Source organism: Suncus etruscus, chromosome X (assembly GCF_024139225.1).
Source record: "Suncus etruscus isolate mSunEtr1 chromosome X, mSunEtr1.pri.cur, whole genome shotgun sequence".
Classification (NCBI taxonomy): Eukaryota; Metazoa; Chordata; class Mammalia; order Eulipotyphla; family Soricidae; genus Suncus; species Suncus etruscus.
The window spans coordinates 52065166-52087987 of record NC_064868.1 but is presented as its reverse complement, the minus strand read 5'-3'; the positions used below and the strand labels follow the sequence as shown (position 1 = coordinate 52087987).

The window sequence follows — 22822 nt, the reverse complement described above, 5'->3', positions numbered from 1 at the left end:
TGGTAGTAGTGTAGATCTTCTTAAAATGTTTGAAAGAATTTGTTAGTGAATTCATCTGGGTCTGGACTTTTGTTTTTAGGAAGACTTTTGTTTAACAATTTAATTTCCTCAAAAGTTATAAGTCTGTTCAGATATGCTAGGTCATCCTGTTTCAAACTTGGAAGATTATAAGAGTCTAAGAATTTATCCATTTCTTGCAGATTCTCATGTTTTGTGGCATGGTTTCTCAAATATTCTCTGATTACCCTTGAATCTCTGTAGTATCTATAGTCATCTCCCCCTTTTCATTTCTAATCCAGTTTATTAAATTTTATTATTTATCAAGTTTATTATTTTTCTCTCCATTTCTTTGTAAGTTTTATTACTGGATTATCGATTTTGTTGACTTTCTCAAGAACAAACTTTTGCTTTCATTGATCTTTTGAATTTTTTTTGATTTCCACTTCATCAATTTCTGCTCTAAGCTTTGTTATTTCCTTCTGCCTACCTATTTTTATTCCTTCCATTGATCACATTCTAATTTTATAAGTTGTCATTAAGTTATTTATGTAGGTTCCTTCTTCCTTCCTTATTTGTGCTTGTGAAGCTATAAATTTCTTTCCTAGTACTGCTTTTGCTGTGTCCCACAAATTCTGATAGTTTGTGTCTTCATTTGCATTTTTTTTCAGGAATCTTTTGATATCTTCTTGGATTTCATCTCTTGGTTTCTTTTGTAGTGAGCTATTTTATTTCTAAGTGTTAAAGTTTTTCTTTGTGTTCCGTTGTAGTTCACTTCTAATTTCAGTGCATTGTGCTCGAAGAAGGTAATTCGAACAATTTTTATCCTTCTGATTATACATAGGTATGTTTTATGGGCCAGAGATTAATGTATTATCACAATGTGATACATATATAATGGAATGTTATGCAGCAGAAAGAATGATGAAATAATGAAATTTGCTACAACCTTTTTGGAACTGGAAGATATCAGTGAACTAAGTTGGAACAAAAAATACAATCAAAGAGTGATCTAAATGATCTGTGGTATATAAAATAATTATATTAGGAACCATAATGTAATAAATGTGGAATGCTGAGATCACTCGACCCCAGAGCCTAAAAAAGAAAACAGAAAAGAAAAGAAATCAAGGTGGGGAGGAAGTTGAGAAAGGGAAGTAATCAGTGAATGAGGCCCTGGGCTTCAGTTATATTGGGAATGAGGCAAAGTGGTACAGCTATACATTCAAAGCACTGATTCAGTATCAGTAAAATGAGCAAGCTGAAAAAAACCAAAAATTTAATGTGACTACCAACGTTGGGGTGAGGGAATTATATTGGGGAGTACGGGATAAGCATTAGTGTTATGAGTTAACACTGGTGGTGGGGTTGGTGTTTAAATAGTATATGCCTAAAACTCAACTACCAATAACTGTGTAAACCAAGGTCCTTTAATTTAAAAAAAATTCAAAAATAGATACTATTGCTAAGTAATTCCCAGAACTGAAAAAAATCTACACCCAGATCCCGTATTCCTGAAGGGTACCAGCTAAAAGAGATCCAAATAAAGTCTCCAAGATACTTCTTAATCAAAAGGATAAAATTACAGATAGAAATATAATTCTTTTTTTAATTTTTTATTTTTAATTATAAGAACAGTGATGAAAACAAAGAGGACAAGGTAAAGTTACAGTGGAAGGACAATCATCCATAAACAGAGTTCTCAGAAGAAATCCCCTTGCTGACGCCTAAATTTTGAACTTACAGTAAAAGAACATTAGAAAAAATAAAACAGAACCCAAGTACAATTACTTTGTCCACAAGTCCCTAGATTGTAGTACATTATAACATTTCTTAGCAGTACACAAAGTAATCTAATGCCATGAAATTTATGTGACTCCTTAAACATTAAAGGCATAGTATTTTTTTACATTTTCATGCACATGCATATTAGTTTAAGTTAACATCAAAAGTTTAATTAGTTTTTCAAGGTTTAGAGTCAAAGGAGCACAGTATAAACGGTGTTAGAGTGGCATATATTGTTTGCATAGGCCCACCAAAATAAGGGAGACATGGAAATGAAAAGCCTTGGCCTAAATACAAGGAGACCCTACCCTTGAAGTTTCCTGGCATTAGACCAACTCTAGGCTCCAGGCAAACTAGTTTGTTCAATCCAAGTCATTGTCTGTAGTGCCAATACAGTTTTATTTTTCATGCAGTTTCTATTGTTGGCATCAGGTTTCTGTATTAAAGATCCTGCAATCTGCATATCCTACATTAAAGTCAGGCTGGTGTGGAACATCCTCTAGTTTCACCTCACAATTAAAGGGCAATGCAGAAAGCCCTGTCCAGTAAGCAGGTCGTTTTTGTTAAGTCTTCTCAGGGTTAAGGGAAGTCTCTTTTGAGTAGGTCGATGTCAGAGCAGCGGTAGGGTCTTCCCTGGTAGATTGTTGCTTGCAGGTGATGTTATAGACAACCTTGGATGTTTTGTAGATGGCTTCCCTAGATCAGGGGTGAATGGAGAATGCCCATTCTTCTGAGGCCTGGGCCAGGTCATTATGTCAATGTTCAGGGTGTAAGGTCCCATGCACTACAAAATTTGTGTGTTCCCATCTCTATTAGATAAGAACTTATTTGTTTGCATAGTGTTTTCATGTTTTAATGTGCCTATGCAAACAAGAAATAAAGCCATGTGGTGTTATCGGTGCATATTGGGGCACAAGAACACGTCCAACAATACTCATCACTTGGTTCAAACATAAGCATTAAACTGAGGGACTCTTTCACCAAATTCCCTATTGAAGAGTTCACAAAGAGAAGAAAATATAAAAAATGGGGAAAATCATCACTGTATAAGAAAATATTCAGCTTAGTGGCTATGCTTGTGGGATAGAGTAAAATGGCCATGATCTGAAGAAGGAGGATTTCTTTGTATCCTCCTCCTATATGAAATGGCTGAACAGAGAAACTGGTGCAGTTGATAAAAATGTAATTGTGTATAAAATTTTCAAGTTGTCTAAAGTCTACTCTCCCCCCTTAAACTTTAAACAGAAAAAAAAGAAAATATTCAGCAAAGAAAAGACATAAAATATTGAAAAGACATACGTGTCTATTTTATGCCTTTTGAAATAGTTGGGGGGTTTTAACTCCAGTGCACCATTTTAGTCTGTGACTTAGGACTCTGCAGTACTGGAGTTAAAAAGGGTACATGTGGAGTAATGATGGTAGGATGTGAGAGAGTTAAAGAGAAAAATAAGATTTTGTAGGGATGTGTGAAAAGCAGAGTACAAAATGGACATTCTGCATACACAAAACATAATTCAAGGATAAGGAGTACTATTAATGTATATTGTACCCCTGCACGGTTTTGAACATATAGACTGGTAAGAAATTACCAGTGACTGCTTTAGTGCAACCGAGCAACTCTCAGCACCCAAAAGTTAAGTGTAGGGTAGGTAACCTTCAAGCTCCTTCAAGGGACCCACCTCGCTGGATTGCCTAGGCATGTGGCCCAGGGGAAGCCCCGGAGATCCGGAGCAAGGCGGTAGAGGGGTGCTGGGGTCACCCAAGTCCCGCACCCCCCCCCAGGCCTGGATAAGAAGGCCTTTGACATGTCGGAGGCCTGCCGAACCCTGTGCTGGCAGAGATTCCCAGCTCCCAGGAAGGAAAGAGATCATTCAAGAGCTGGGAGGCCAGAAGTTCAAAGTCCCCATCCAAACCCTCCCTAAGGAGCCAGGTGGGGAATGGGGGAAAGCCTAGGGTAACCTTCAAGCTCCTCCAAGGGACACACCTCGCTGGCTTGCCCAGGCATGTGGTCCAGGGGAAGCCCTGGAGATCCGGAGCAAGGCAGTAGAGGGTTCTGGGGTCACCCAAGTCCCGCACACCCCAAGGCCTGTTTAAGAAGGCCTTTGGCATGGCGGAGGCCTGCCGAACCCCATGCTGGCAGAGATTACCAGTTCCCAGGCAGGAAAGAGATTCTTCAAGAAGAAATATAATTCTTAAAGCAGAAGACTGAAGAAGGAAATAACTTATAAAGGAACATCCTTAAATTTTAAAGCAGATTTACCAAAGAAAACCCTCAAGGCCTGAAGGCAGTGGTGGAATATAGTGAAAATCTCAATGAATATGAACACCTCCCCAAGAATACTTTACCAGTCAAACTCTCAGCCAGAGTTAAAGGAAGGGTACTGAACATCATAAATAAAAAACGAACAGGAACTTTATAGACTCAAAAAACAACTTTCAAATAACTGAAATAAGACAAATACCACAAACATAGTAAGCTTCTATAAAGTGATGGGGAAAATTCCATGACAATTATCTTTCTCAATGCCAATAACTAATGTACTGATTAATAATTATATAATTCTGAATTAATATAAAATATACTATATCATAATCATATAATTGTAAGTAATATAATTTATCATTAATAGCTGTTATCATAAGTATATAATATTAATTATATATGAATATTATTAAGAATACTAACTAATGCAATCAAATGCAATAATTAACAGACAGAATAGAATGACAGACTCCCTGAAAAAGGCTACACAGGCTACACAATTATAAGATAACATAGATTTCAGGCTCACGAAGGTTAAAACAAATAGGAGCATTTCTTAACAAAGGGATATTTTGATTAGGAATAAATCACACTCCTAAACATATATGCATTCAATGAGGGGCCAGGTAAAATACTTAAAACAATTGCTAATAAACTTGAAGAAAGACATTGATGCAACAAAGTAATTGTTGAGGACTTCAACACTACTTTATCAACTCTTGATCACTCAGGTGAAACATAAGGAAATACTAAATTTAAAGGAAGAAATGGAAGAGAGGGGTTGGCATACATCTATATAGCTTTCCATCTACCTAAAGCCTACTACACATACTTGATAATACACATAATTGCACATGGGACAATTTCCAAAGTAGACCACATACTGTGCCACAGCATACCTCCATAAAGTCAAGAGGATAGAAATTATATCAACTATCTTCTCAGACCATGATGCACTGAAAATGGAAGTGAATTACAAACAGAAATGTCGAAATGACTCTAAAACCTAGAAATCAAACATCTCACTACTTAAAACAAACAAACAAACAAAAAACAATGGATCAAAAAGAAAATTGAAAGATTCACAAAAAGAAATGAGCATGTTCAATGAGCTATTAAAGTTTGTGGGACATAGCAAAAGGGGTGTTAAGAGGAACATTTATATATTTTCAAGCCACTCAGTGGAGCTAGAGGAAGAAGCCAGATGAGATCACAGTTATTGGGAAATTAAGACCACCCTCATGACTAGGTGGGTCTTTCACATGTAAAGAGGAAACCATCTTTGTTCTAGGTGAAGACTGGCAAGAAAGCAGTGAGACATATGGAAGGCAGACCTTGCAGTTTTGGCTCTGCCATTATTGGTCAGCCATTTGGATAAAATCAAATCCCCACTGAAGGAAACTCTAAAGGCATTTGCTGGAGGAGTCTTTTCAGGGGAATTTGATTGTATGAATTCAGGAGGCCAGTTTTCTCACAACCCAAGATTTCAATGCATTTTGAGTATCAGGACTTTTGCACTGAGAGTCCTGGACAGCTCCCTGAGGCAGCCATTTTGTCACTCCAGAAGTTTTTAAACCTTTTTATCCAGGGTATAATATCGTCATCCTGCCTTAGGATGTGGATTCCTTCATAGGAAAACTTTCTTTATAGGAGTGGACAGGATGAATCAAGCCATATGGGGAGATATCCCTTCACCATGATCAACACTTTCCACTGGCTCCAAGCCTTCCCAAAACAACTCTACCCCTGCTCCTAACTCTGACTCAAAGTCCACATAATGGCAAGGTAGATTCCATGTTACCTGCCCCAATAAGCCACTACCCAGCTCCCAAAGCAAAAGGACACCTTTTTAGTTCCAAATCATGTGCCCCAGCAGGAAGCTGGAACCACTACCCTATTGACTCATTTTATTTGGCTCTTCTTCTCACCACCACCCCCAAATGTGAACTGTTGCATGCTACCAGATTCTGCTCCAGAAGGACTCCCAGCCCAAGGACTCTACCTGATCCCTTACTGCTGCAAACCATTTCTCAAACTCAACAAGAATATGGTGAGGGGTGAAAATGTGCCCTGGATCTTCCCCCAGCCCCCGAGAATATCACAAACAACTTCACGGGATATCTATATTTTCCTTGTATGTTTAATACCTTAATACTTATACTTCTTAGTATGTTTATTTCCAAAAATATAGGCAACATCCTCCATCCTTTTTAGTTATTAATTTTTCTTTTTATCACTTTTATATCTATATTGTTTAATTTCGCTTGTTTTGGTTATGCTCAATATGAAATTCTAGAAGAACAAGTCCTCCTTGGAATAAAAGCTCAGGTCAAGGGGCTGAAGTGGTGGCGCAAGTGGTAGGGCATTTGCCCTGCACGCACTAACCTAGGATGGACCAAGGTTTGATCCCCCAGCGTCCCATATGGTCTCACAAACCAGAAGCGATTTCTGAACACATATCCAGGAGTAACTCCTGAGCATCACCAGGTGTCCCACCCCCCCAAAAAAAGCTCATGTCAAAAACAGGGCATAGAGATTGTATTGCCTGTCATTCTTACCCCCAAATGCACCAACAGTATAATATGACATGTTCCCTTTTGCATAGGCATACTAAAAAAGGGGAAATCTTATGTACAGAAACAAACTCTTATCTACTAGGAATAAGAACCCATACATTTTATAATACAAGGGCACCTCCCAGCCAGAGAAATAGCATGGAGGTGGGTCGTTTGCCTTGCATGCAGAAGGACGGTGGTTCGAATTCCGGCATCCCATATGGTCCCCAAGCCTGCCAGGAGTGATTTCTGAGCGTATAGCCAGGGGTAACTCCTGAGCGCTGATGAGTGTGACCCAAAAACAAAAAAACAAAAACAAAAACAAACAAACAAAAAAACAAAATCAAGTGTACCTTCCAACCTGAACATGTGTCATTAGGACCTGTCTCCATATGATTGGACAGCGACCGTCCAACCCCAAACCCCAGATCCCAAATGTAGATCTGGCACAGCTTCCTGCAACAGCACCAGGAACCAAACTCCCCCTAGGGAACCCCTAATACTGCTCTGGCACCAACTTGCACCAGGTTGATACAACATCCTGACAATGAGGAAACAGCAAGAACTTGAACCAACAGCAGGTTGCCCTATCTCATCACCTAAAGGTAAGATGAACACAAAAGACACGCCATCCTTTGACCTGTGCAAAAAACAAAATCACTAATTACGGAAGACTGACTTTGACAAATGTGACTGGGCAAAACTTTCCCTGGGACCAATATAAAAGATCTTAGCCTGGGCTATGGCCTAAAATTTATACAAAAACCAAGATCTCTAATCCCAGAGATCTGACTTTGACAACTGTGAATGAGCAGAACTTCTGGAACCATAAAGAAGGACTCTATCCTAGGCTTTGTCCTAGGATCTATGCAAAAACCAAGATCACTAATTACAGAAGACTGATTACAGCAAACGTGATGGGGAGCAGAGCTTCTAGAGTCATAAAGAGAGACTCTATCCTAGACTTTGTCCTATGACCTATTGAAATACCAAGATCTCTAGCTACAGAGGACTAATTATGTCATCCAAAACTGAGCAGAACATTTCCTGGCACCTTAAAAAGACCTTGGGGTTCAATAATAAGCATGTATGGAGCCTGTAGTTGTTCCCATAACTGGATGCTTTAAGAGCGGAAAAACCCTGTATCTTTTAGGTCAAGGGAATTCCTTTTCTAATTTCCCCGATACTTATTGTGCCTATGCAAAATAAACAAACACACAAACAAAGCCTTGCCACACCAGCCCTCCTCCTTTTTTCCTTTTCTTTCTTGTGATTGTTGTTTTGTTGATTTTTATGCTGCTTTGTTTAATGTCATTGCTGTTTTGTTTTTATTTTGTTTTTGTTTTCCTTTTTTCCTTTCTTCTTTTAAATTGATATTTATAGCCACTGGAAAGACTTCTCCCAGCTTTTTTTCTTTCTTTTCTTTTTCCAATAGTACCACAAACTTGAATCATCTTGTTCTCCCTCATAAATTAATGAGAAAAATGGATGGTACCAGGAGCAACCAATCATGACATTGAGTGGAAATAAAAAATGATCAGACTTCAACACGAAACCCAAAGTCAATGACAACAGAATCTATACCCAATTTACAACGAGCTATATATAAAGGCGACCTGTTACTCTACCAGTCCATGGGGCTAAGTGGAAAGTTATGAGATGCATGCTGGGAAGAAGGGTTAGAGAGGACAACTCTGGTGGTGGGAATGGCCCTAATTCATTGTCAATATGTACCTTAAATATTGCTGTGAAATATTTGTAATTCACTTTGACCACAGTAAAAATTATTTTTTAAAAAATCTACAAATAAAAACATTTAAAAATAATAACAAAAGATTAAAATTTTAAGTATATTTGTTCATGTAATTATATCAATTTATAAATACCACATATTTATTATGGTTATATAAAATATATACAATGTTATAAAACTTCAGCTTGAGATCACCAGGTGGGTGCAAACCTACAGTCCAAACTTAACCTTAGAATATATTTTATAAGACAAGGACAGAAAAACCAGAAGTAATTCTGCAAAACTGAGATCAAATTTTCTATAATCGCCCCCTGACCAGTTGCTGGCTCTTATATTTCCATTATTTTCTATTTTGTTTTCTTTTTCCCTTAATATTTTCTTGCTCCTACCACTTCTTAGTTCCTCACAGTTTCTATTGTCATTCTCATATACCTCCTTTCAGTGTCTTCCAATTCGGCTCCACATGGAGCCCACATGGAGCATTAACAGGCATTCCAGATCCCACCCTTTCTCCCCATTTTGTCCTTCCTTGTCATGGGCTCTTCCAGTCTCCTTCCTATGTTATTCCACTTCTCATACCTGTGTCCCTCATAAAGAAATTGCGGAAATCTGGTGTAAGGACAGAGTGGATGAGGGAAAAGTTGGGTGTAAGGGGAAACTTATTGTCATTTCTGGTGCAACAGTGCCATCCATTGAAATGTGATAAGCAGACAGCACAAATCTGTCTACCATTGGGAATGGGAAGTAAGTGGCTGAGGTATCAGGGTATCTACCCAAGGCAGAGCTCTCCCCAGTCTCATCCCTTGAAAGCAGTCTATGAGCATTCCTGTTAGTGGGACATTATGACAAGAATGAAGTCCGAGGTACCTGGAGACCACACAAGTAGCTAAAACTTTGTAGTGTTGGCAATGGCAGTGGCTACAGGCTCAACAATTTTGGGTCTAGATCCACAAAGCAATTCAAGTCTCAGTGACTTCAGACACATTTGCTATACACTCTATTCAATTCTAGGTGGCCTCCCTCTCTAGAGGCCATTTTCCTCATAAGAAATTAACTGCTTTTGGGGTTACTTGCACTGCAAGCTGAGTCCTCACACTTAATAAAAATTTTTAAATGCTTAAAATTACAAAGAAGATAAATTTTACCTAAAATTAGATCTATTCATGCATTTTAAATATAAAAACAAATTGATTATGTAAATGTACACAATGTTACAAGATGTGTATGTATCTTTTTGTGTATGCCATTAGTTTATATATTACTTATTGATTATAATATTTGATAACAAGGTAATGGTGATAATCATAATCACATAAAACATGGTAACTCTAATTAAACAGGAGAGACAGGAAGAGAGAGATAGTCCAGTGGGTAAGGCATTTATCTTATTCTGGCTAACCCATTTGGATCTGGGCACCACATATATTCTCTTGAGTACCATTAGGAGTCATTCCTTAGCAAAGAGCCATCGGTAACTGACTGTGTAGTCTGGTCATTTGCACTGGAGTCCTGGGCAGCTTCCTGTAGCAATTTTGGACTATCCAAGAAAACTTCATTCCTTTTTTTTTTTTTAATGCATAATTTTTTTTTATTTAAACACCTTGATTACATACATGATTGTGTTTGGGTTTCAGTCATAAAAGGAACACCACCCATCACCAGTGCAACATTCCCATCACCCAAGTCCCAAATCTCCCTCCTCCCCACCCAACCCCCGCCTGTACCCTAAACAGGCTCTACATTTCCCTCATACATTCTCAATATTAGGACAGTTCAAAATGTAGTTATTTCTCTAACTAAACTCATCACTCTTTGTGGTGAGCTTCCTGAGGTGAGCTGGAACTTCCAGCTCTTTTCTCTTTTGTGTCTGAAAATTATTATTACAAGGGTGTCTTTCATTTTTCTTAAAACCCATAGATGAGTGAGACCATTCTGCGTTTTTCTCTCTCTCTCTCTCTGACTTATTTCACTCAGCATAATAGATTCCATGTACATCCATGTATAGGAAAATTTCATGACTTCATCTCTCCTGACAGCTGCATAATATTCCATTGTGTATATGTACCACAGTTTCTTTAGCCATTCGTCTGTTGAAGGGCATCTTGGTTGTTTCCAGAGTCTTGCTATGGTGAATAGAGCTGCAATGAATATAGGTGTAAGGAAGGGGTTTTTGTATTGTATTTTTGTGTTCCTAGGGTATATTCCTAGGAGTGGTATAGCTGGATCGTATGGGAGCTCGATTTCCAGTTTTTGGAGGAATCTCCATATCGCTTTCCATAAAGGTTGAACTAGACAGCATTCCCACCAGCAGTGGATAAGAGTTCCTTTCTCTCCACATCCCCGCCAACACTGTTTATTCTCATTCTTTGTGATGTGTGCCATTCTCTGGGGTGTGAGGTGGTATCTCATCGTTGTTTTGATTTGCATCTCCCTGATGATTAGTGATGTGGAACATTTTTTCATGTGTCTTTTGGCCATGCGTATTTCTTCTTTGTCAAAGTGTCTGTTCATTTCTTCTCCCCATTTTTTGATGGGGTTAGATGTTTTTTTTCTTGTAAAGTTAAAACTTCATTCCTTAACCTTCTTTAGGATGCTATAACGGTCAGCTTGGGGTGTGCATCTTTTGATAGAAAAAACTTGTTGAATAGGAGTGGAGTGCGGTAAGGGTGCGGATTGCCCTGTGGGGGCACTAGAGTTTTCCTCTCACCCTCATACCTACACCTAGCTACCAGCTCCAAATCTGCCCACAGCAATCCCAGCACTCCTCCTTTCTTTGACACAAAAAATGGCCACATGATGGCACTGTGGACACACAAAAGATATGCCTGGTACCTTCCCTCCAAGGTAAAACAATAATAAATAAATAAATAAATCTATCAATGGGTGTGGCTCAAAAACTAAAAAATAATCTTAATAAAATAAAATGAGTAAACCGTAATAAAGCAAATAAAATACCAGAGACAGGGCAAGAGAGAGAACTGTGCTATGCACTTGTCTTGCTCATGTCTGGTGTACACTGGATCTCTGGTACCACCTGTTTGCCTGAATATAATCTTTATAGGGGAGTTGTGGTTTGCTTTCCTAGACTCAGGATACCTGTTTCCTCACAGCCCCAAAACTCACTGGTTCTCAGGGATCAGGTCTTTTGTACTCAAGTGTCCAGCCATTTTGGACCACCACTGAAGTTTTTTACCTTCTTCACCAGCATGTGATATGGTCAGTCTCACCTGCCCTGGATGTGGAATCCATGACAGAAAGAACTTTCGGATAGGAGTGAAGTAGATAGGGTGGGTCAGGACATGTGTGGAAAAAAATTGAGATTCCCCTCATCCCCATAACTAACTCTGTCTACTATCTACCAACCCTGCCCAGAGCAATACAAACCCTGTTCCTGCCGATCACACATACACACACACAACACACACACACACACACATACACACACACAGTTCCACATGAGGGTACTGTGGCTTCACAAAAGACATTGACCATTTACCTTCCCCTCCCCCAATGCTCTCCCAGGGCCTTAATCTGTGAATTTCTCCAGATTATAAACAATTGCTGGGGGGGGCACAGAGCAATAGCACAGTGGTATGGCATTTGCCTTGCACAAGACATACCTGGGTTCAATCCCCAGCATCCCATAATCCTCAGCATCCCTGAACACTGGAAAGAGTAATTTCTGAGTACAGCCTAGAGTATCCCTGAGAGCTGCCTGGTATGGCCCTGACGCAAACAAAAAACAAAAAATAATTGCAATAGTGACGGATGTTGTACACTGTATGGCTGAAATTAAATCAGGAACAACTTTTAACTGTAAAAACAAAACCAATTGTATTATAAACAATTTTAAACCACAGTAATTTAAAAAAATCTGTAAAAAGAAGAGAATAAGAAATAACAAAATTGGGCCGGGCGGTGGCGCTGGAGGTAAGGTGCCTGCCTTGCCTGCGCTAGCCTAGGATGGACCGCGGTTCGATCCCCCGGCGTCCCATATGGTCCCCCAAGAAGCCAGGAGCAACTTCTGAGCACATAGCCAGGAGTAACCTCTGAGCGTCACAGGGTGTGGCCCAAAAACAAAACAAAACAAAACAAAAAAAACAAAACAAAACAAAAAAAAGAAATAACAAAATTAAAAGCCATAGTACTGACCAAAAAAGTCAGAAAGCCATAGCAAAGAAAAATAACAATTCCCATTAAAAAATATCAGGTGGTAGGGGCTAGGGTGCTTGCTTTGCATGTGGCTAACCAGGGTTCTATTTCTGTCAGTCCCTAAGCCTGCCAAAAACAACTTTTGAGCACAGAGACAGGAGTAAATCTGAGCAAAGCCAGGTGTAGCCCAAAAACAAAGCAAAAAAAATCAGGTGGTGAGTTGGTTTGTAAAATTGAATGCCTGAGGGGCCGGAGAGATAGCATGGAGGTAAGGCATTTGCCTTTCATGCAGGAGGTCATCTGTTCGAATCCGGGTGTCCCATATGGTCCCCCGTGCCTGCCAGGAGCAATTTCTGAGCCTGGAGCCAGGAATAACCCCTGAGCACTGCCAGGTGTGACCCAAAAACCACAAAAAAAATTGAATGCCTGAAACAACTCTATTAACTTTGTAAACCATGGTGTTTAAAGTTAAAAAAAATTCCATCAGGGGCTGGACAGATAGTAATATCTTGCCTTGCATGTGATTGACCCAGGTTCAATCCCCAGACTAGAGCAGAACCAGGCAGAGCCAGTAGTAATCCCTGAGTACCTCTGGGTGAGGCCCAAAACCAAAATCAATAAAATTTTATCCATAAAAATTGTCTTAAATAATAAGAATATTAAATAAATATTCAAAAATATTCAAAATTATAAATAAAATATATTTGTTCTTATAACTAGATTTATAAATTTAATGCTAGCTGGCTGTTGCATTTCTTTGAATTCCTTAAATATGCTCAACATTTCATCTCTAAAGTACTTATCAAAGAGCCTATACAGCTAGTTAATTCTGGTTGGGTCTTCAGAACTACCATTTTTGCTCACTAAGATTCTGTTTTGCTTTGTCATTGTTATCTTTGAAGTCTTCAGGTTTTTTACTGTGGTGTGGCTGAGTGACTGAAAGAAATGGATAACCACATAACAAAATGGACTTGCAAGAGGACTCCTCTGTCATAGTTTTTGAGACAGTGTAACTGGAAGACCTCTCTCCTCACCTTGGTATTTCTCTTTTCTCCAGAGCAAGTGGTTTGGGTGCTGTTGTTCTGTCTGACTGCCTCATTTTCTTGGGACTCTTTCTTGAGAGAAAGAGCACTACCAGTCTCTCTTGATCCTGCTTACATAGCCTGGACTCATTAGACCCTTTGGTCTTTTTCAGTGTGTCCAATTTCATTTTGATACTGGAAGATATGGTTCAGGCTCTTCATTAGGCCTAAACTCCTATTTATGGATAATTCAGAACCCATTTTATGGATAATTCAGAACCCATTATGGTATGTAGAACTGACCCCTGTGATCAAAAGTGGCTTGCCTGGGTGCCTTGGGATAATTGATACCATTAACTGCCTTGGCTAGTAGTGCAACTTGGGACTTTCTTTTCTGCCTTGTCTTCACAGCACCACACCTTTAATAATCATGCTGATGACTCTGCTGGACTAAATCCATTACAAAGGTGACATTGGCATAGTGCAGTGCTTCTCAAATAGTGGGGTGCACCCCTCCCCAGGGGGCACAAAGCTCTGTAAAGGGGGAAGCATTTGACCCCGGCAAACACTGTGTTTCTGTCTCTGTATGTCTCTGGAGCTGAGAGTTGCTGTGTCCTGCTTCAAACCCCGCTTTGCAAAGCTATGCATTGCAAAACATGCTCATTGTAGCCATTAATCCAGAAATCACCTCTGATTAAAAAAATCAGCTCAAATGATTTTATATATTTTTGTTTTGCAGGTTTAAAGTTTTTTAATAATGATACTATTTACAGTCACGCGGGGGGTGCAAAAATGTTTTCTTCCTAGGGAGGCATAACAGAAAATAATTGAGAAACACTGGCATAGTGAGTGGCATTCCTTGGATTTTCATTTTTCCTTTAGTTTTCTAGTTATTGTAAGGGCTCCACTTGCTGTAATCCAATCCTGTGAGACTGGTCTGACACAGGGTTGCCATGAGGATTAATAAACCAAGACAGTCATAAGAAAAGGCACGTGGGTCAGGGGGTTCCAGTTTCTAGAAAAGTGTGCCAAAGGACCTTCCTTTGCAATCTTTATTGACCAGGCTCAATTCACATGGAAGGAGGAGCAGACTTTGTCCACAGACAAAAGTACCTATCTCATGCTAATCAAGCCTAAGTGTGTCTTTACCTCTCAAAAGGGGTGAGTGAAGGGAAGAAGCAATGGCAGAGTCTTTTTTTTTTGGTGGGGTGTAAAGCAGAGTGTGGTCTCTGGAGGCTTGGTGTATTGTGAATCCCCTAGCAGCTCTGCTTATTTGGTTAAAAGGGATTCCCTGATGAAGGAGGCATAATTCTCAACTCTTTCCTTTCATCCAGCTGTGGGTTGAGTTCAGCTCATCCTCCTTTGAGACAACCATGCAGTTCTTCTTGGATAAAAAGGCAATATAATCTCTACTTTGCTTTCCATTCATTGTAGTTCTTGCCTAGAAAATCTCTTCAAAGACAACCAGAAGGCTACTGGGTCCTCTTTATCAAGCAGTGCACTGCTTCTTACTTTTTAGGGTCCAAATTATGAGCCAACAATTTAGAACTAAGAGTGTATTTATAATTTCTCTTCTACTTCACCGTGCTCAAAATAGAGCTCTAGGAGCTCAAACACTGGCTAAAGTTAAAGATCTCACTCAGTGATTACTAAGAACTCTGTCTTCATGCTACAAGCACTGCCTCCACACACCCACCATTTCCAATATATAAGAATCACTCTTAGTACACATATATATTCACACCCACACATACCACACCACAACACACATATTTGCTCTATTGCCCACACCTCACTCTAATTCAGACCCATATCACACCCTAAGGATAATGACCCTCTTACACTTTGTACTGATCAAGCAACACAGGCAACAAAGCAACCCTGTATCAGCCTGTCTGAATCTCCCATAAGCTTTCCCTTTATCTCTATGAGTACAGACACCCCACCATTATCATTATCCAACACACACAGGCTGCCAGAGGAGTGTACACACAATCAGAACTGCTCCCTTTTGTATTCCCTATAATAGCATCTATGAACAGTTTTCAGTGGTACAGTTGCAATCCTAGTGATTATAAGGTATTTAATCGTTTTACCAGACCATCTGGCCCATAGTGAGGTGAGGAAGTTAATCGCCTTGAAGGAAAACTTCCTAGATTCTATGCAGATATGGCTAGCTTAAACTGGTAATCTCAAAGTGGAGCCTCAGGCTTGGAAAGATGCAGTCTTATGAAGAAGTGCAGAGTAAGTAACTAGCTGGTAACGGGAGCTACTTGGAGTGTCTCATTTGTGCATTTCTGTGAGTGTGTATGCTCACCTGGTTTGCCTGAGGCAGTATATTGTTCTACAGTTTGGCAGAAGGAGGAAGCAGGGGCTGCAGTGTACCAATCACTTGGGTTGTCATTCAGTTATAGTTGTTTGAGGGACAGTGTGTGTCCTGATTTATATATTCTTTGTGTCTCTCTCTCTTTTTTACTTTTTAAAAATTTGATAAATCTTAAAGACCCAGCTAGCAAAAATTATGTCCATTTCTGGTGTTACAGTGCCATTAAGTTGTATCACTGAGCTGCATTCTACTAGGCAGAGGCAGCAAGACTATCAGAAAAGGATAGATCTGTCAGGACTCTGCTTTGAACTAGCCCCCCACCCCTAAACTCTTCTTTGAGGAGGAGATGCTGATGATGAGATCCAAGCATGGATACAGAGCTCCACATAGCAGGCAGCCTCTAAAGTCTGGAGTAAGGAGGTCAGTTTCCAACAAGAGCACACTACTTTTGGTCATTTGCACTGGACAGTCCAGGGGAACTCCCCCAACTTGGATTTCTTCTAAAGCCTCTTAGCCTTTTTCACCAGGGTTCTAGATGGGTCAGCTTTCACCTGCCCTTGGGTCTGAATTCCTTAAATGGAAGAACTCTCTAAATAGGAGAGAATTGGTGAGGGTGGGGCTGGCCTTTCAGGGGACACTGGAGATGCTTCCTCACCACCATAAACAACACTGTGCCATCTCCAACCCTGCCCAAATAAACCTCATATCCTTCTACCATCTCTGTGCAATTTCTAAATTGGGGGCAGGTATGATCAGTGGAATGAGGTAGATAAATTAGACTAGGAGGGCCAGCGGGGAAAGAAAGTGCAAAAGGGGTGAATGAAGGAAGGCTAGATACCTGTAAATGCAACTGAGTTCATGTCGAGGCACCTTGGAAGATACGAAAGGTGGGATGGGAGAAGGGCAACTGGCAAGAGACACTTTATAGAGGTGGTAGGAGGAAGAGAATCATAAGGGAGACCTAAAGTGAAACAGAAAATAAAAGCAAGTTAGAGCCATGGGGCCGGAGCAGTGGCGCAAACGGTAAGGCATTTGTCTTTCACACACTAACCTAGGAGGGACCAACCTAGGAGGGACCGCGGTTCAATCCCTGGGAGTCCCATATGGTCCCCCAAGCCAGGAGCAATTTCTGAGCACATAGCCAGGAGTAACCTCTGGCCACCACTGGGTGTGCCCCCCCCCAAAAAAAGGGGGGGAAGCAAGTTAGAGCCAGCAGGTGGTAGGGAAATAGTTGTAGATAAAGGAAAATGTGATCTCAGCTTTGCAGGAGTAATCCTGGCTTTCCATTCCTTCTAGTTACTGATTACAAAAGCTTTACAAAGGTAATCTCCTTTAGGGGAAGCATCCTGGACTCTAATCTTTTTGAACTGCAGGTTTGGCTAGCCTAATCCGTAGATCTTCAAAATGAAGCTGTAGATCTTTTCCTATCAAAAGTACCTGGCAAGCCAGAATGGGTGACACATGCTACCTGGAGTGTCTTGTGTTTGTTCCTGCATGTGTGCTCACTATGTTAAAATCTTCACTGCTCACCTGGCATCCCAGAGGTAGTTTATTCTTCCAGAGAATTGGGAATGAGATATGGGTATGTTAGGAGAGGACTAGAGCTGTAGGCTGTCAGCCTTCTGGGCAGTGGCCATACAGTCTTGAATATTTGAAGGTCAGTGCTGGTTCTACTGTTTCTGTTCTGTCCTTGTATATGTCTCTCTAGCTCTTTAGTTTGCTTTTTAAATGTTATTAATGTTTAGGGCCTTGGGTCCAAAGAGATAGTACAGCTTGTCTTGCGAGCTGTTGACCAAAGTTTGATCCCTGGTATCCCATAAATACAATATTTATTGTTTAGAACCAGTAAACATAGGAAGGACAAATGTTAACAAATATTTGTCTATCTATGCTAAACTAACTTAGGTATCCATTACATATCAAAGGTGCCTGGGTAGGTTATTCAAAAGTCTCTGGATTATCTTCTGGGATAGGTGGTAGATAAAAGAGTGAATCATCCCCAATAATAGGGCATTCCCTAAAGGTGTCAGTATTCCAGTAATTAGTAATTAATTGTCCCTGAATCACCTTTCAATCCCTTTCCTCAGACTATCACCTTTCTAGCTAAATCTATTTAATTTCTGGATGTTTGTATATCCAACACAAGAGTTGATACTTCTGAATTAGTTGCCTGTTACCTAGGCACATTTTCCCCAGGGCTCTTTTCCCAGGGTTCCCTGTCTCTGATATTCAAACCTGCTTGTGCTTTTGCATGTACACACACATATGGTACAGGAACTAGAGATACTCTTAGATCAAATGAAATAACTTGTCTGGAAACAAGGGAGGAGAGGCAGCAGTATCATGTATGCCACATAATTCGGAAGGTACTTGGTAAAGGATTGGGTGGATGAACATGGCTATGTACTTGAACAATCACTACAAGGTAACCACTGCCCAGCTCAACATCCCAAGCTCCTGTGTCACAAAGTCCCTTATCCTGAGTATTGCTTTGTCTACCTGGATACTCTGCACTACCTTAAGACATCAGGAATGGGTGTTTCAGTGATTATTGGAATGTGTGGTTCATTACAGGACCTATGCTTTTCCTTTCTAAGGTCACCAATGTTTTCTGATGTAAAAGCTATCAACATCTGAGCTTTATCTGAGCACCAGAGTCATCTCTTTACCTGGCCAACCCCAGGACTCATATTCTTTCTGTCACTGGTCCATGTACACGCTGGTTGCCCCTGAGATAAAGAGTTATTGGGACTTTCGCAAAACTAAATATGACATCATAGCTGGGCTTTGGGATGGGTTAGAATGGAACCCATGCACTAACAAATAGCCCTAGAACATTATGACCTTCATGTGAAGTTGGAAACACATGTACTTAGTAAGGATACACTATCTCCAAATGATATGCAAAGTTTCTATCCCAAAGGTCTAACTGCTTAATTCATCCCACTCACACATTTGTGCACATGCAGGTAGGCATAGTAGCACATATATCCAAGAATTATTGGGAAGAATTGACTGGTGGTGCTCAGAGATATGTATCTTGTAGAGAGATCTACATGATGAACAAGTTTTTTGTTTATTTGTTTTTAGGCCACAGCAAGTGTTGCTCAGAGGTTATTCCTGGCTTTGTACTCAGGAATTACTTTTGGCAATGCTCAGGGGACAATAAAAGATGCCAGAAAATGTCTTTCACACTGTACTATTTTTACAGCCCCTTTGGTCTAGCTTTTTTGACCCCTGTGGTGCCTGGCTAATTCTGCCCTAAACCTTGACTCACCTATGTACGCAACTTCAACACCATGAGTCTGCTACCCAAATAAAGGTACAGTGTAGATAAGCAAGAGGCCAACTCTAACATCCAGAAGAAAGTGCAAGTGCAGGACAAGAGAATGGATTGCTTGAGGGGTACCAGTGTGCCTATCAATGAGGATGAGAACAGTCAAGAAAGCCCCAGAAGTCTTGCAGAATTGCCACAAAGTAACTCTTGTTTGTGAGGTAGCCCAGTTCTGTTCAGTGTATTCAATTATCTTTTTTTAGCTTCTCTCCCTACTTTGGATGCTTAAGTGCCTACACCTGCCCACTTGCTGCCTGCTTGCCTATGTCCATCTGCCTACCAGTTCCTTTCATTATTTTCTATTTTCCTTAATGCTTATTATTTTTTCTTTCATTTTTTAATTTTTGGGGGCCCACACCCCTTTGACGCTCAGGGGTTACTCCTGGCCATGCACTCAGAAATCGCCCCTGGCTTGGGGGACCATATGGGATGCCGATGTATCGAACCCTAGTCTGTCCTAGGCTAGTGCTTGCAAGCCAGATGCCTTACCTCTAGTGCCACCTCTCTGGACCAGCCTTTCATTATTTTCTACTTCTATCTCTCTCTCCCCTCTATTTCTCTCCTGCCTCCAACACTGTCTCTCTCACAGCTCCTGCAGCCCTTCTCTCATTTCCCTTAAATCTTTAAGAATCTTCTAACCTTCAGTGTAGACTGCATTCACAGGCATCCAATCTCCCTCTCTTCTCCACATTTGCTCTTCTTCCAAATCTCCAAGTCTCTTTTATCTGGCTCATTCCACAACTCATCCCATTCCCCATCAGATAGGATTTGATGAAGCAGGAGAATTGCAGTGGGGGAGGAGGGCAATAGAGTGTCAAAAGGAATGGAACTGTCATTTCTGGTGCCACAGTGCCATCTAGTGAAATATGAAAATCCCAGACAGCACAGACATGCCTGTTGACTGGGCACTTTCGGCAAGGAAAAGCGTTATCAGGACTCAGCTCTGGGTAGTTTCCATCAACCCCTTCCCTTGAGAACTAAGGCTAGAGGGCATGGCTCTGCTGATGGGTCGCCGTAGGCAAGTACTGGATTTCTGGGTCCCTACGAGCCAACACAACAGGCAGCCCCCAAGACTTTGTTATGCTGGAGCTGAACTTCCTCATCAGCCATTTTGGGTTTCACAACCATAGGTACTAGAGGATTTTGCTGGAAACATTTCAGAAATTCTAAGTGGCCAATGGACTCAGGAAGCCAAGTTCCTCACAAGGTACTGTCCAAGAGTTCACTGATTGTGGGGCGTCAGATCATTTGCACAGGACAGACAGCCTCCGGCAACCTCCGTGGCAGCCATTTTGAACTATCCCTGAAGTGTCTTAGCCTTCTTCCCCAGGGTGCTAGGTAGGGTGCCCTGGGGTCTGGATCCCTTGATAGGAAGAATTTTCTGGACAGAGTAGCGAGGGTAGGGTTGGCCTTTTGAAGGACACAGGAGATTCCCCATCATCCCCATAACCAATACTGCCTGCCAGCTTTGGATCTGTACAGCCTGCTTCTGCCTCTGTAACAATGTCCACACGATGGCACTGTAGTTACACACTCCCCCCTCCCCCAACCCTAGCCTTAGGACTTTTGAATTTCCCCAGGTTAGAAAAAATCCGGAGCTGGAGAGACTTTGGCCTTATACCAGCTGCTGAACAGAGTTCTATCTCCGCACCTCAAAAGTGATTCCGAATGCACAGCCCAGAATAAGTCCAGAGCACAGCGTGATGTGACCCAAACTCTGCACTCGGAGCCACTCCCCATTCCCCCAAAAAGGTTGCTGGAACAATAATACAGCAAAAATCAAATTATATGGCTCTCCAGGAATCAAATCTTGGCATTTCTAAAGGTCCTACCAAGAGTAATTCCTGAGCACAGAGCCAGGAGTAACCCCTGAAAACCATCAGGTGTGGCCGCCACAAAAAAAAGCATCTCATTAATGAAAAATCTTTAAAGTAATAGTAAGAATTTAAAATGATAAATGAAGCATTTTTCATAAACTTAAATATATTTACATATCTTAAATACCACATGTATTATAGGTCTATAATATGTTTGCAATGTTATATAATTTGTTCTTTTTGTATATATCATTAACTTAAATGTTAATATATTATATCTGAAAATAAAATAATGTTGATAATAATCTATAATAACATAAAACCAGTAAGTAAGAAGGCCAGTAAAAAGCAGAGATAGGGCAAGCAAAAGACCAGTGTGTAGGCACTAGTCTTGACCCTGGCTGATGCACATTGGATCCCAAGCACCACATATCTTCCCTGGAGCATTACAGGACAGATCCCAGAGCCAGCAGTTAGTCCTGAACATTGCTAGGTGTGACCCTAAAAAGCTGTGTTTATGCAGGACTTATGAAGGACTGCCCTTTGATCCAAGAGAAACTTCTAGATTAGAGAAAGGATGGCCTGGACCCATCCCAATGACTGATTAAAGAAAAAAATTGAACTTTACTAAAAATGCTTCCTTCACCTGAGCATCTCTTGTACCCAAAAAAATAAAGCCGTGAGAGAAATGCACAGCACATAAGCTCCTAATGACTACAAGCTGAAGTATAAAAAAAAATACAAAGCATGCTATGTCTACCCACTATGCCAGTGCCAATTCTAAGATTTAGCCTAGCAGTGATTCTATAGGACTGGTGGTGGAAGGGGGTGGAACTGATGACACAATGACAGACAAAAAAGCCCAAGTTGCACTGCTTGATAGGGAAGAACAGATCACAGCTGCCAATGGACAAAGGAATATTGTCAAAAGCAGGAAGAACACATTGTTTAAGTGTGGTGTAGATTTGAGTGACATATGAGCAACAGAGTGAATATGTGAGTCTGGTTTCAATATCTGGCACGTACCCTTTTCTACTTATATCAAGTGACCTTATTAATAGATATGTAAGTCAAATGTTAGATAAATATTTATTCCCTCACAAATACAAAGAGTACACTCTGTTCAATGTCTAGCTTCAAGTAATACTTAAAATGAAGAAATATTTGCAGGAAGATAATGTATTTGAACCCAGATTTTTTGATTTACAAAAAAGTTTATTACAACACAAGGATGCTTCTGTTCCTTAGAACATAAATGTAAAGTTATAGAACAAATTGGCACAATGAGTTAGTCAAAGAAAATAGGACAAAAAGTAATTTCAGTGATGTTTCTTATAGAAAATACTTAAGCTGAATCTATTGTTTTTATTATAATTAATATCTTTATTTAAACACTGTGATTACAAACATGATTGTAGTTGGGTTTGAGTGATACAAAGAACACCCCCCTTCACCAGTGCAACACTCCCACCATCAATGGCCCCCATCTCCATCCTCCCACATCCCCTGCTTGTATTCGAGACAGGCATTTTACTTAGCTCACTCATTAACATTGTAATGGTAGTTGTTAGTGTAGTTATTTCTCTAACTGCACTCACCACTATTTGGGTTAGCTCATATCATGAGCCAATCCTTCTGGCCCTCATCGCTGGGCATTAATTCAATAATGTCTTTTATTTTTCTTAAAACCCATAGATAGGTGAGATTATTCTGTGTGTCTCTCTGACTTATTTCACTCTGACTTATTTCACATGATAATTTCCATGCCCATCCATATATAGGAAAATTTCATGACTTTATCTCTCCTGAAAGCCACAG

General features: G+C 40.3%; 1 protein-coding gene and 1 pseudogene across 1 annotated transcript in view; one reads left to right on the top strand and one right to left on the bottom strand.

Moving 5' to 3' along the window:
* Nucleotides 1–22822, bottom strand: part of NBDY (negative regulator of P-body association) — a 72358-nt gene that overhangs the window by 10855 nt on the left and 38681 nt on the right. The window lies entirely within an intron of this gene.
* LOC125999729 (uncharacterized) lies at nucleotides 2817–2945 on the top strand (annotated as a pseudogene).